The sequence below is a fragment of the Cetorhinus maximus genome, chromosome 9 (assembly GCF_964194155.1).
Source record: "Cetorhinus maximus chromosome 9, sCetMax3.hap1.1, whole genome shotgun sequence".
Lineage (NCBI taxonomy): Eukaryota > Metazoa > Chordata > Chondrichthyes > Lamniformes > Cetorhinidae > Cetorhinus > Cetorhinus maximus.
The window spans coordinates 12,584,661-12,597,445 of record NC_135887.1 but is presented as its reverse complement, the minus strand read 5'-3'; positions in this window follow the sequence as shown (position 1 = coordinate 12,597,445).

Genomic DNA, 12,785 nt, shown 5'->3' with positions numbered 1-12,785 from the left:
CTGCACTTTAAGTGAGTGTGAAGTGCCCTCGCTAACGTGCACTGACAATGTAGCCGATGATCTAACGCCCACCGAGGTGCTGGTATCTGTGCTGGTGTCTGATTCAGAGTACTGGTGTGACATAGGTGCAGATAAAGCTCGGCACCTCTCTGGCATCAGGGGTATCACTGTGCATGCTTGGCACCCTGGTGAGACAATGGAGATCTGCATCATGGTGCCATCATCTTTCAATGATCAATGGGGATTCCAGGTTCGAGGCCCCATTCAGTGAAGGGATTACACTAGAATGGTTGTACAAACCGAAGCTCTCACCTCTGTGCACTGCACTCTTACCTTCATCTGACACCCCAGTCTCTCCAAGACCGGTTGTACGGGAAGCGTGCCTGCTCTCAAGCTCAAAGGTGTCCTACTCGTCAGCAGCATGTTGGGTGGTCTCCGCCTGTCCGTCATCTCTCTAATTGATCATGGCTCGTCTTCTCCTGAAAGGACAGAGGGGCATTGATTAGTCCACTCTCTACCTGCAGCGCCATTGCAGCCTGGCCAACCCCAGCTGAGGAGCACCTCGCAGGGCACATCCAAGTCATGGCCCTCGAGCCACAAGGCACTCAGTCCAAGTAGCCAGGGCTCACCCCCTTGGCCAGCTCAGGTGTGATTGATAGTTGGCACAGACTCTAACACACCTGAGCTCCACGGCGGGGGTGGGGGGGGGGGGGGGGACGGCCAGCGCTTAACACTTCTGCGCACTGATCCATGCCAACTGCACCCTTCCTGAGCGCAGCAGGCCATTTTACCTCTTGCGGCGCTGCACCCAATGTGTGTCACACCGCGTCATGGTTGCTGACCTGTGCTGCCTCCTCCTCCCAGGCTTTCTTCGTCAGGTGTGGTGGCCTCCTCCTTCCTTCCTGTGGTACAAGGGTGTCCCTGCTGGCAGCCACATCCTCCAGGAGCACAGTGAGGCATTCATCCGAAAAGCAGGGGGGGTGGGGTGGGGGGGGGTGGGGGAGTGCCCACCCAACCTGCCCTCCCACCTGGCGTCGCCAGCTACTGCCGAGGCCACAGGCACCGTCTCTGTAACGCAGACTGTCTGCTTCTTCACCGGCAGCCCCCTGCCCGGCCCGACCATTGCTAAGCTGCATCACACGCTGGGCGGGCCTTAACTGGCAAACAGGGTGAAATTGCAGTCGCGGGCCGATCGCAGGCAGCAGCCCGTTTCCCAGCCGATCGCGCCCGCCCGCTGACCTGAAAATTCAGGCCACTGTGTGTGGAACGCAAGGCTTTAATCTATGTTGCTCTCGCTCACATCCCTACCACTGGCATCATTTGGCTGCTGATTCCATCGGCAGTCGCTTCAAACGATTTAAACAAACATAACACAAATCTCATTTTACACAGAGGATCTTACAAACACACTGTAAAATCTCCACGTGTCTATGTCGGGCCACTGAAGACTTCCCATGTTTCCTTCTTCCACATAACCTGGCCACTTTCCAGACACAAAGACATAGGCGTTCTTTGCACACAATCTGAAGTGGTTTTATCTGTGAGATTTCAGGCTCTTCGTCACTGCACCAGATCTGTGTGTTTGCTGTGACTGATTTACTGATTTAAAATATTTTTACAACTGTTGTAGGTATCCAAATAGTCATTTGGTAGAACAGAACTTGAATATTGCTGAAAAACGAGACGTGCTGTTGAAGCTTTTTGTTTTGTCCGCATCAGGACAGATTCGCAAGAATACCAAATGTAAAGGCAACAACAATTTATACTGCATGAGAAGAGAGTGCTGATTGGTTGACAAGTGGACTCTGGTTAGTAGAGGCATTGGCATGGAGAATGCACCAGGGAACAGTTCACTGCCAAGCTTTTGTTTAAATTCAAGCCAGGCAGGTTGACTCTGATTGGCCAAGGCATTGCCCTGGGGAATGAACTAGGGAACGGCTGTCCCCTAAGCTTTTGTTTACTTGAAAAAGATGCAATACATGGATATGCTCCTCCTGTCTGCAAAGGACAGGACCCTGTGTGTACGTGTATGAAGCTTCTAGCACATGTAACTAAGCCACACTGCGAGCACGACTGATCATCTTAAATTGATTGTCAGTGTAATTCTTAGCACAATCAGGATTGTTTAGCAAGTGCTGTCCAATCACAGAATCTCATCCAATGTTGGGCATAATGTTTTAAGCTTTGCAAGCACAGGCTGGTTAGGTACGGTCAGTACTTTGCCTGTTATGAACAGCCGAAGGGACATGCTGTTTGGTACGATCCACCAATCGTTGGGACATATGGTCTACATACCTAGCATCACACCAGCACTGAAACTCACATACCACATTATTCATTTTTGTGATAGGCAGAATGTAGTTTTGGTCTTGATGGCAGCATAGCAGCAGTGTGAAACAGCTAGCTTTGCTTGTTACTCAAAGTTTTGACACACCTTACCCTTCCAGGGCAATCTGAGGTAGACTGGGCACTTTTCAGGGCCAAAAGTTGCGGCTTTAGGCCCACCCATGAGTTTGTGCTATATACAGTGAGCAATGACATGATCAGGGTAACCATTAACCCGCAGAATGGCTTTGATGTGCCCTACTTCAAGCATCAAGTTGCACGGTGAGCAAATGGCTTGGGTTCTATTTATGAGGTTGCCAATAAGGCCAATCTCATAGCGCATGGAAGTGTAGGAATCCCAACGCGTATAATGACCAGTGAAGGTAGGCTTGTGCTAGACAGTAGTAGAGAACCCACTGGCAGATTTCTCAACTAGCACATCGAGGAAAGGGAGCTCATTTGACTGCTCCATTTCAAAGGTAAATTTGAGCTGAGGGTGGTGCCCATGAAGGTGTGTAAGGAAATTCTTACACGCAGCTGTGGATTCAAATATAGCAAACGTATCACCTACACATCGAAAATATGAAAGGTGTAGGAGGTTAGACGTCATTCCATCAAAGACATCTTTCTCGTAGAAACTGACAAAAATGTTTGTGAGAGCTGGGGGTTAAAGGGGATCCCATGGCAACACGTTGGGGATACATGGTGTTGCTGAGTTCATAAGTTCAATCAATGCAGATTCAGACAATTGTGGCACGTCCATTTGCCAACCAATCAGTACTCTCTTCTCATGCAGTATAAATTGTTGTTCTCTTTACAATTGGTATTCTTTCAAATTGTCCTGATGAGTGCAAGACAAAAAGCTTCACCAGCATATCTCTTTTCTCAGCAACACTCGAGTTGTAGGTATCCTTTATCCGGTTTGACTAAATTGTTCACTATTAGATTCTGATTACAATTAAGCACCTTCGGACATTTCACGACGTTAGGGGTGCTAGATAAATGAAAGCTTTGTTCATCATGGCAAAAGAAGGATTCCAATTGTCTGAGAATGATAGTATCCACCACCTCTTATCAAAAGAATTTCACTTTCCCTCACATCTTTTGATTGCCTCGTGTCATGTCTAACTGCTCAGTCAAGAGATTAGACAGTTACAGAACTGGCTGTAAAGTAGCTGGAATGCCAAGATTTCTCACAATTTTCGTAGGCTAGGGAAAGGGAAAAAAAATAATCAGCCAGGGTTCTCATTCCTGAGTACCCTCCAGTGGCCAGTGGCTTGAAGGTGAGGTACATGGACATCTGGCACATTTGGTGGGAACAGCATCAACCAAGCTGCGGCGCTCACCATGGCTCAGTAACCCACTAATGCACACCATCACGGGCATGGGCCGGGCTGGAGGGTTGGTGAGGGTGTTCCCGAAAGGGAAGGGCAAAGACGTGAAGCGGTTTGAGGATGAGAATTCTTTAAATTGTTCATTGCTAGGACACAGAGAACCACAGGAGCTTGATCAGGATGGGATGGAATTAGAGTGTGGCACCTCGTGTGAGAGGTCTCACCTTCCCCCGCCATCCCCCACCCCCCCACCACCCACGCCGACCCTGGACTAGCTGAAGACTGTGAAGTATGGAGGCCAGAGAAATAAGCATGTGAGAAATCAGTCCCTAAGGTAGTATGAAGGCATGTTTTGCTGCAGTGGTGGAAATGAGGTAGGCGTGGACTCAAACATTATCCCCAGGGGGAAGAAGGCAGTTTGGCAAGGGACTGGAAACAGACTGAAAATGCAGCTCAGGGATGCTACAGCTCATTTTGCTGTTTGAATTCACCTTCAGTCAAGACAGTAGTCTGTGCACAATAGACCACAAATCTCAATTTTTTTTTAAATTACCACACCAGCATTTTAAGAAATATTTGTGCGAGATTTTCCTTTTTGATTTATAATTGCCTACGGTAATAAAGGGCTGCTCTGCAGGGAAACATTTGAGAAAGAGATAGCTATTTGCTGCTGCACAACCCAAACCAAATTACTCTTAAATTAAAGGGGATGGGAGCAGGCACCAAAGGAGGGCAGCAACAATCATGTTTCTCCATCTGGGAGAACAGAATGATAATTGGTTTCATCTGGGAAGCCAGGCAATTAGCGTGGCGCTCGCCTGACAGGCCAGAACACCTCATTATTGTACACGGAAATTTATCTAGTGTTTTCTCAGCCTTCTCCTCACAGGCTGTTATAGGGATTTATTTATTTTTTCTGTGCAAATCTTTCTCCAGCGATTCTCTGTCAGCCGAAGGAAATGGGTGCTGCAGACCACATACTTTGCCCGGTTTGTCACCAGTGCTGTTCGGGGAATAACTAACATTTGCGTTTAGTTTGACAAATAGGAGCTGAGTTCTGGGCAGGGGAAAATATAACGATTTGAGATTGGGCTCTGATTTACCACCAGATCGTGAAGTTAAAACCCAAAGTGTCGATGCCGCCAGCTCAACACTCAAATCAAGGGCAGAAGCTAACACGAATGCCGCACGCTCACTTCTGTCCTCCAGTCGGCTTTTCAAAAGACTTTGCCTTGGAAGTCCTTGGGTGGAATCATCCCAGATTTGCACTAAGTGCAGTGGCGGGCGTGAAAAAAGACGTTTTACCCACTGGCCGCAATGGCGGGTCTTTTGTGACATATCATCCCCTTCCCGGCACTCATTTAATAACGCATTCACGGGAAACATGCCAGATCGCTGGCGGGCGGCCTCTGATTTGCCCACCATGCCATTACCTCGCCGCTTCAGACGGTGGATGCCATATTTAAACTGCAGCCGCGCGCACACTCCTCAATGCTCGCAGCCCAGGACTGCTCCAGTGAAGATGTGGCCCCAAAAGCCAAGAAGATTGCATCCGCCCAATTCAGTGACGCATCACTAGGATGCCTTCTGGGTGCTATGGAGGCCCACCGTGATGTCCTCTACTCCCCCCTCTGGCCGCAGGAGGCCCATCAGTCTCACCACTCCGGCTTCGGAGGTGGTGGTAGAGGCGGTCAGGGCCAATGCAACAGATAAATGATCTCACTCGTGGCACCAGGGTAAGTCAACCATCTTATCAATCTCAACTCACCCACTCACATGCCCATCACACATTCACTGGCAGCTCACTCACTGCCAGCTCAAGGGACATCACCATTCACTCTCTCACACACACACTCTCACATCTCCATCTGGCCTCATCTCCTCTGGAGACAGCCTGCTCATGGATCCATGGCTCCACTCAGCACACACGCACGCCTGGCATCCTTCTCATTTGGCCTGGCATGCACCTTGCTCACACTCTGTCCATCTGTCTTTATGCAGGACAAGATCGCTCACAATCAACGGGAGAGGTCCAAGACTGGGGGTGGAGTGCCAGACATTAAGGTCCTCACTCTGTTTGAGAGTTCTGCGTTGGAACTGGCCGGAGAGGGCGTGGTCTGTTCCTGCGGCAACGGTGAGGTCGGCGCCAAGTTCCCACATGAGGATCCTGCACCACACCATCCCTCTCTCAATGCTACTCTGAATCCACTATTCTTTGTTCAATGTGGCTGCTAAGCACTATAATTTCTACTTCCTGTCCTAAATACATCTGACATGTCGCCCTCAGGCAACCTTGACCCCAACCCCAGCACCGAGAGCACCTGGGATGAGGACCCTGAGGGCTGCACTGTTGAAGACCCATCACAGCGCTCACCCACACCTTCCACCAGTGCATTGATACACACCTCGGTGGGACCTAGATCTAGTGCAGGCTTGGGTTCACAATCTGGTGGTCACCGCATGGACACACGTCCACAGCAGCAGGAGGCAGGTTCGGCTGAGCTCCACGGCACTCTGCTGGGGAAGAGGCATCTGTGAGGTCTGAGTCAGATGACGAGCCTCTGGATTCGGCCTTCCAACTCATCGTGGAGAGTCAGCAGAAGGTGGGGGAACATCATGCAGAGCTGTTGGGAGCCTTCAACAGAGTGGTACGCGATTGGAGGAGTGCGTCCGCCTGCTCTCTGATGAAGTGGTGCCCACATGTGCACGTATGGAGTTCTCCATGGGAAGGATGGCAGATGCCATGGAGATCCTGATCCAGCAGAACACGGAGATGCGCACTGACCTGCACTCCACTGTGGGACCCATGGGTCAGTTCCTGTAGCGGCAATTTGAGGGGGAAATGGGGCACCTCAACATCCCTCCAGGTGCGCCCACCCCTCAAGGGACCCTCAGGCACCCGAATGGAGGAGGAGCAGCAGCTTGACACCCCTGGGTCACCCACTCAGGAATCTCAGAGGCTGTCCACTCCCTCCGAGTCCCCTTTGCTTATGGCCTCCTCAGCCTTGCCCTCTGTCAGCACAAAGGGTGCAGCCAGCCCACAGGAGGACAGCCAAAGCAACCGGGCCCCAGCAGGCCTTGGCTCCCCAGAGGACCCATGCTGAAGTCATCAGAGGCAACAGAGCCAATCATTGCACAGGCTGTCCCCACCCCTGCTGTGGATGTCAGGGCAGCACTTAGGAGGATCACAGAATCACAGAATCACAGAATCACAGTGCAGAAGAGGCCCTTTGGCCCATTGAGTCTGCACCAACACATGAGAAACACCTGACCTACCTACCTAATCCCATTTACCAACACTTGGCCCATAGCCTTGAATGTTATGATGTGCCAAGTGCTCATCCAGGTACTTTTTTAAAGGATGTGAGGCAACCCGCCTCCACCACCCTCCCAGGCAGTGCATTCCAGACCGTCACCACCCTCTGGGTAAAAAAGCTTTTCCTCACATCCTCCCTAAACCTCCTGCCCCTCACCTTGAACTTATGTCCCCTTGTGACTGACCCTTCAACTAAGGGGAACAGTTACTCCCTATCCACCCTGTCCATGCCCATCATAATCTTGTACACCTCGATCAGGTCACTCCTCAGTCTTCTCTGCTCCAACGAAAACAACCCAAGTCTATCCAACCTCTCTTCATAACTTAAATGGATTGGTCGGCCTGGAGAAGTGAAGAAATTCAGATCACGTGGTTGCACGGGCAACATTTTGTCACTTTATAATCTGAAAATTTATTCACTTTCACTGAGTAATGTGTAATGTTGTCTTTCAGCTTCATTGACAGGCTTTGTGAGTCCTCCCCCTGCATCCCCCCCTCCCACTAGCAGTTCAGCTGCACACAGACGGACCACGAGTGATTCTGGAGGGAGGAGTGTGTGTGTGGCAGGGCCTTTCGGAGCCTCGTGCAAGCCTCTCTCACACACACGGAGCCTTCAGCCATCCCACTCATCCCAATGTCCCAAGCATTTTCAATGCTGCCTGCTGGGGTTCTCTTTCAGGTGTCCATCTGAGCGGGACCTGCATCTCCGCCCGCTCACTGGTCACACTCCCACACAGCACCCGTGCCCGTCCAACAAGAGGCTCTGCTCACTTTTGATTTGACAAACATGGTTGTGGTAAAGTTCTTGATTAGCTCCCCCGTCCTTTCCCCCATCACTGTGGACCCCCTGGCATCACCTTCTGCCTTCCCACCGTCACCTACCAACCAGAACCCTTGTCATTCCAGGCTGTCCAGGTGAACGTGCACGTTCCTTACCTCCTGGAGAACCCCACCCCCATCCACATTGACCTCCCTGATCACCTCCTTCCCACCCCCCAGGATCTGTGTCTGCCCCGTGTCCCCACCAACCACCCTCGCCACCCCATCTACTGTTACTGATGCACCCTCAACCTCCCGCCCTACCAGGTTCCTCTAACACCCCCCCTCACACTCACCATTCCCTCCTATCACGCTCACCCTCAGTTCTCTCCCCAAGAGGTAGTCATTGACTCCACAGACTCCTACATTCCACATTCACCTGGACACCCCCCACCACCCCCTTACTCCCTCCTCCCCTGGGCACCTTCCTCTCTCTGAACTCCCTCCTCCCCCAGATACCCTCCCCTCTCTGATCTCCCTTCCTTACACCTACCTCCCCACTTGCAGCATTCTCCCTGATTACACCTTCCCCACCCCCGTACTCCCTCATTCCCCTGGACACCTTCATCACCCCCCTCCCAACCTCATCCACCCCCGACACCTTCATTCCCTCCCTCCCAACCTCACCCCTCCACCACTATGCCTTCCTCCCCTCCATCCTTCGCCGATCATCTGTAGCAGCCCATGGCCAAGACCATGATGCCCTGAAGCAGGCCTGAAGCATCAGCAGAGATCTCCCACCTTTTGAGAGCTGCTTCGTGGTAGAGCTATCTGCATGAGGATCCACCCAGCATGTGATGCACGTGTTCCTCCAGGGTCTGGTAGCTGTAGGGCTCCAGCATCTTCTGCTCCTCAGATGTCTCTGATCTGAGCAAGGCCCTAGCAGTAAGCCCCACCTTCTGCACTTGTCCACACATATTCTGGACCGGTGTGTTTTCCCGCTGGCGTAATGGTGACTTGGGTGTGGGGGTACAATTCCAGTTGGGCCTTACTTTGCACCCCATTAGTGGGATGCAAATCGTGTTCACGCCGGCCTCCGGTGAGATTCGCGATCCGCCATGGCGGACACCATCGGATGATCCCGCTGTGATTTCACACCGGCCTGAAACCAATTTCTGCCCCTCACACCGAATTCTTCCCCCACCCACCCCGCCTGCCATGACACCCGCCACCAACGGGTCCAGACAAATTCCACCCCTTGTCTTCAAGCAGTTCTTAAAGAAGCTGAACCCCACCCTGTAAAGCAAGGAGCGTGTTTAGCACTTTGTATAATTAACAGAAGGCAAAACATCAACTGTGGGAAAGGGGCTCAGAGCATAAGCAGGATATGAGGCATGCATGATTGCATTGGGGTCAGATTTTTTTAATTCATTGATGGGATGTGGGTGTCGCTGGCTAGCCCATCCCTCGTTGCCCTTAAGAAGATGGTGATGAGCTGTCTCCTTTGAGCCGCTGCAGTCCATGTGGTGTAGGTACATCCACAGTGGTGTTAGGGAGGGAGTTCCAGGATTTTGACCCAGCGACTGAGCTGAGCTGGTCTGTATCTCAGTGGAATCCTACTGGAGGATTCCTCCATGTCAGAGGACCGACAACACTTCAACTAGGTAGTTGTTAGGTTTTTGTTTATCTGAACTCTGGGTGGGGTGGGAGGGGAGAAGGGGATTTAACCTCCAATGAGTGCGGTTGGACAGATTTTGATTGAAATTGTCCATTTGATTCTGTAATCTTTCCAGTTTACCCACATCTTGGTATTAGTCAACACCTCAAGAACTTTATAACTTCTTATCCTTATTGACAAAAATGCGAATGCAAAAAAAAAAGACTATCGCGGTAATAGACGACAACCGGTGAAATGAAACGTTTGATGTTCCCACTCGGCTGTAACCCAAGCCAGTTGCAACTTCTGTTCCCCTGGTGCACATTCCAGGACAACACATCTCCTGCTGCACCAGAACTCCCTTCAGTCATCAGCTTAGGATCTGGGTGTTGTCAGAGGAGTGGTCAACAATATTAAACTGTAGCAAAGTTGGAGTAGTTTTAGTGCCATTGGGGCCCTGTTTATCAAAAGTAGGTTGCCAGAAATATGACTCTTTGCAGTTGTTTAATGTTGTATACATCAGTGCCAGGCTCGCTCTATAAGAGTGAGCCTGACAGCTCCAGTAATGCCAGCACTTTTTGAAAGGCCATTAAGATCTTCTTTGTTGCCTGGAGACATGGCAGGAAAAGCACACTCCGGAGTCAGATAAAATTTCTGTTTTACTACCCCAATATAGGAATCACACTAGTATGATGGAATTTCCATACCATTTTGGAGGGGGTTGGTGGGGGTGGGGGGGAGTGAAGGGGGGGTTGGTGGTGAAGAGAATGAAAGGAAAGGGAGCTGTGTTAATGCTAAATCTTCCACAGAATAGCTGAGTGATCCTAATGGCTCATTTGGGATGAAGTACAGACTAACAGTGGTGCCCAGCTGCTCACTAATGTAACACATCCCAATACCCAAAGCTCCTCACATTAGTGGAAGTATTTTTGTAGTTTCCTACGATGAGGGTGGGTAAGCCCTGGAACATTCTACTTTACGCTGCACCCAGTGACAGTACTGAAGATTAATAATAATAACTGGGCAGCATTTCACCAAACTAGGTAGCACTGGAGAAAAACACTCATCAGATAACTGAGGACTTCAGGCAGCCTAGTTAGGTTGCAGTCACAAACCCACCCACAGCCCCAGGAAAAAAAATATAGCCCAGCAAAACTCAATTTACAGAGATCCCATTAAGAGAGTTATTCCAGATTCAACCAGGCACAAACAAGGCCGAAAAGATATAAGATCTTCAGTGCCCATCACTGGCCTGGATTCAACAACAGCAAATTGTATTGACATGACATCTTTAACCTAATTAAATGCCCCAGTGTGCTTCATAAAAAATTTACTGGTAGGAAAACAAAAAAGGTGCTCATAAAATTTAAATTTTATATTTCACTTTGCAACACCACTAATTCATTTGGAGCGTCTCATGTTAATCCATTTTAAAATCTAGACCATATTCTTATGCTGAGCCTTAATCCAGAAATTGCCTTTAACTGCTGTGTTAAATGTAGCTCTAAGGTGAATGTATTCTGCCAGACCCAAATTAAAAAGAATAATTCCTTTCCCAGTTCACAGGCATTCATGTGGTTTCTGGCTGTTTTCCTTTGGAAAACCATGGGCAGATTTATTACGCTGGTTGTGTGGGCGCATGCCCAACCCAACATTGCATGAGAAGACATCGTGTGCGCGCCCCGATGTCATTGCACACTCGCGTGATATTTCGCCCGACAGGAGTGCACAGCAGTTGGAAGCGCACCCACCGACAATTACGCCCATTAAGGAAGCAATTGAAATCGATCTTACGCAACCCATCCACTCTTACGGTTGGCGGACAGGCCAATCGGCCTTTACATTTTCGCAGAAACCTCCATCCAGGGCAGTATGAAAAGTCCGGGGTGAAATATAATGATAAACAATGTCTGGGGACTGATGTTTTTTGAATTCTGCTGCCAGGTGCTTATTAATGTGCTGCATTGACAGAGTTTGGTGCATTTTCTTTTTGCTATTTAATCTGTCCAGATCTGCAGCTCCCTGAGGCAGCTCCGCAGCAGCTGTCTGCCTTCAGGGAGCTCGCTGGAAGCGCCCACCTGCACCCTCACTTTTGTTGGCGCCTGCCCTCTTGCCACCCCCCCCCCCCCCGGGCAATGCTGAGGCTTTCTCAGCGCATGTTTCATGCCAGCTGCCTGTTAGTTGGCCAGCCAGTGTGAAATTGCGTTCGGGGGGCCAATTGCGGGCGGAAGCACATTTCGCATCCGCTTCCGGGCCCGCCGATTACATGTGCCTGACAAACGTAAGATTCAGGCCCTTATTTTTCTCCCCCTCTGAAATCTGGATGGCTGTGTTAACCATAAGACATAGGAGCAGAAATGAGGCCATTCGGCTCATCGAGTCTGCTCCGCCATTCAATCATGGCTGATAAGTTTCTCAACCCCATTCTCCCGCCTTCTCCCCGTAACCTTTGATCCCCTTACCAATCAAGAACCTATCTATCTTGGTCTTAAATACACTCAATGACCTGGCCTCCACGGCCTTCTGTGGCAATGAATTCCATAGATTCACCACTCTCTGGCTAAAGAAGTTTCTCCTCATCTCTGTTCTAAAAGGTCTTCCCTTTACTCTGAGGCTGTGCCCTTGGGTCCTAGTCTCTCCTACTAATGGAAACATCTTCCCCACGTCCACTCTATCCAGGCCTTTCAGTATTCTGTAAGTTTCAATCAGATCCCCGCTCATCCTTCTAAACTGCATCGAGTATAGACCCAGAGTCCTCAAACGTTCCTCATATGTTAAGCCTTTCATTCCTGGGATCGTTCTCGTGAACCTCCTCTGGACCCCCTCCAGGGCCAGAACATCCTTCCTGAGATACGGGGCCCAAAATTGCTCACAATATTCTAAATGTGGTCTGACCAGAGCCTTATAAAGCATCAGCAGCACATCCCTGCTTTTATATTCTAGTCCTCTCGAAATAAATGCCAACGCTGCATTTGCCTTCCTAACTACCGACTCAACCTGCAAGTTAACCTTAAGAGAATCCTGGACTAGGTCTCCCAAGTCCCTTTGCACTCCAGATTTCTGAATTCTCTCCCCATTTAGAAAATAGTCTATGCCTCTATTCTTCCTACCAAAGTGCATGACCTCACACTTCCCCACGTATTCCATCTGCCACTTCTTTGCCCATTCTCCTAACCTGTCCAAATCCTTCTGCAGCCTCCCCGCCTCCTTAATACTACCTGTCCCTCCACCTATCTTTGTATCATCTGCAAACTTAGCCAGGATGCCCTCAGTTCCTTCATCTAGATCATTAATGTATAAAGTGAAAAGTTGTGGTCCCAACACTGACCCCTGCGGAACTCCACTAGTCACCGGCCGCCATCCTGAGAAAGACCCCCTTATCCCCACTCTCTGC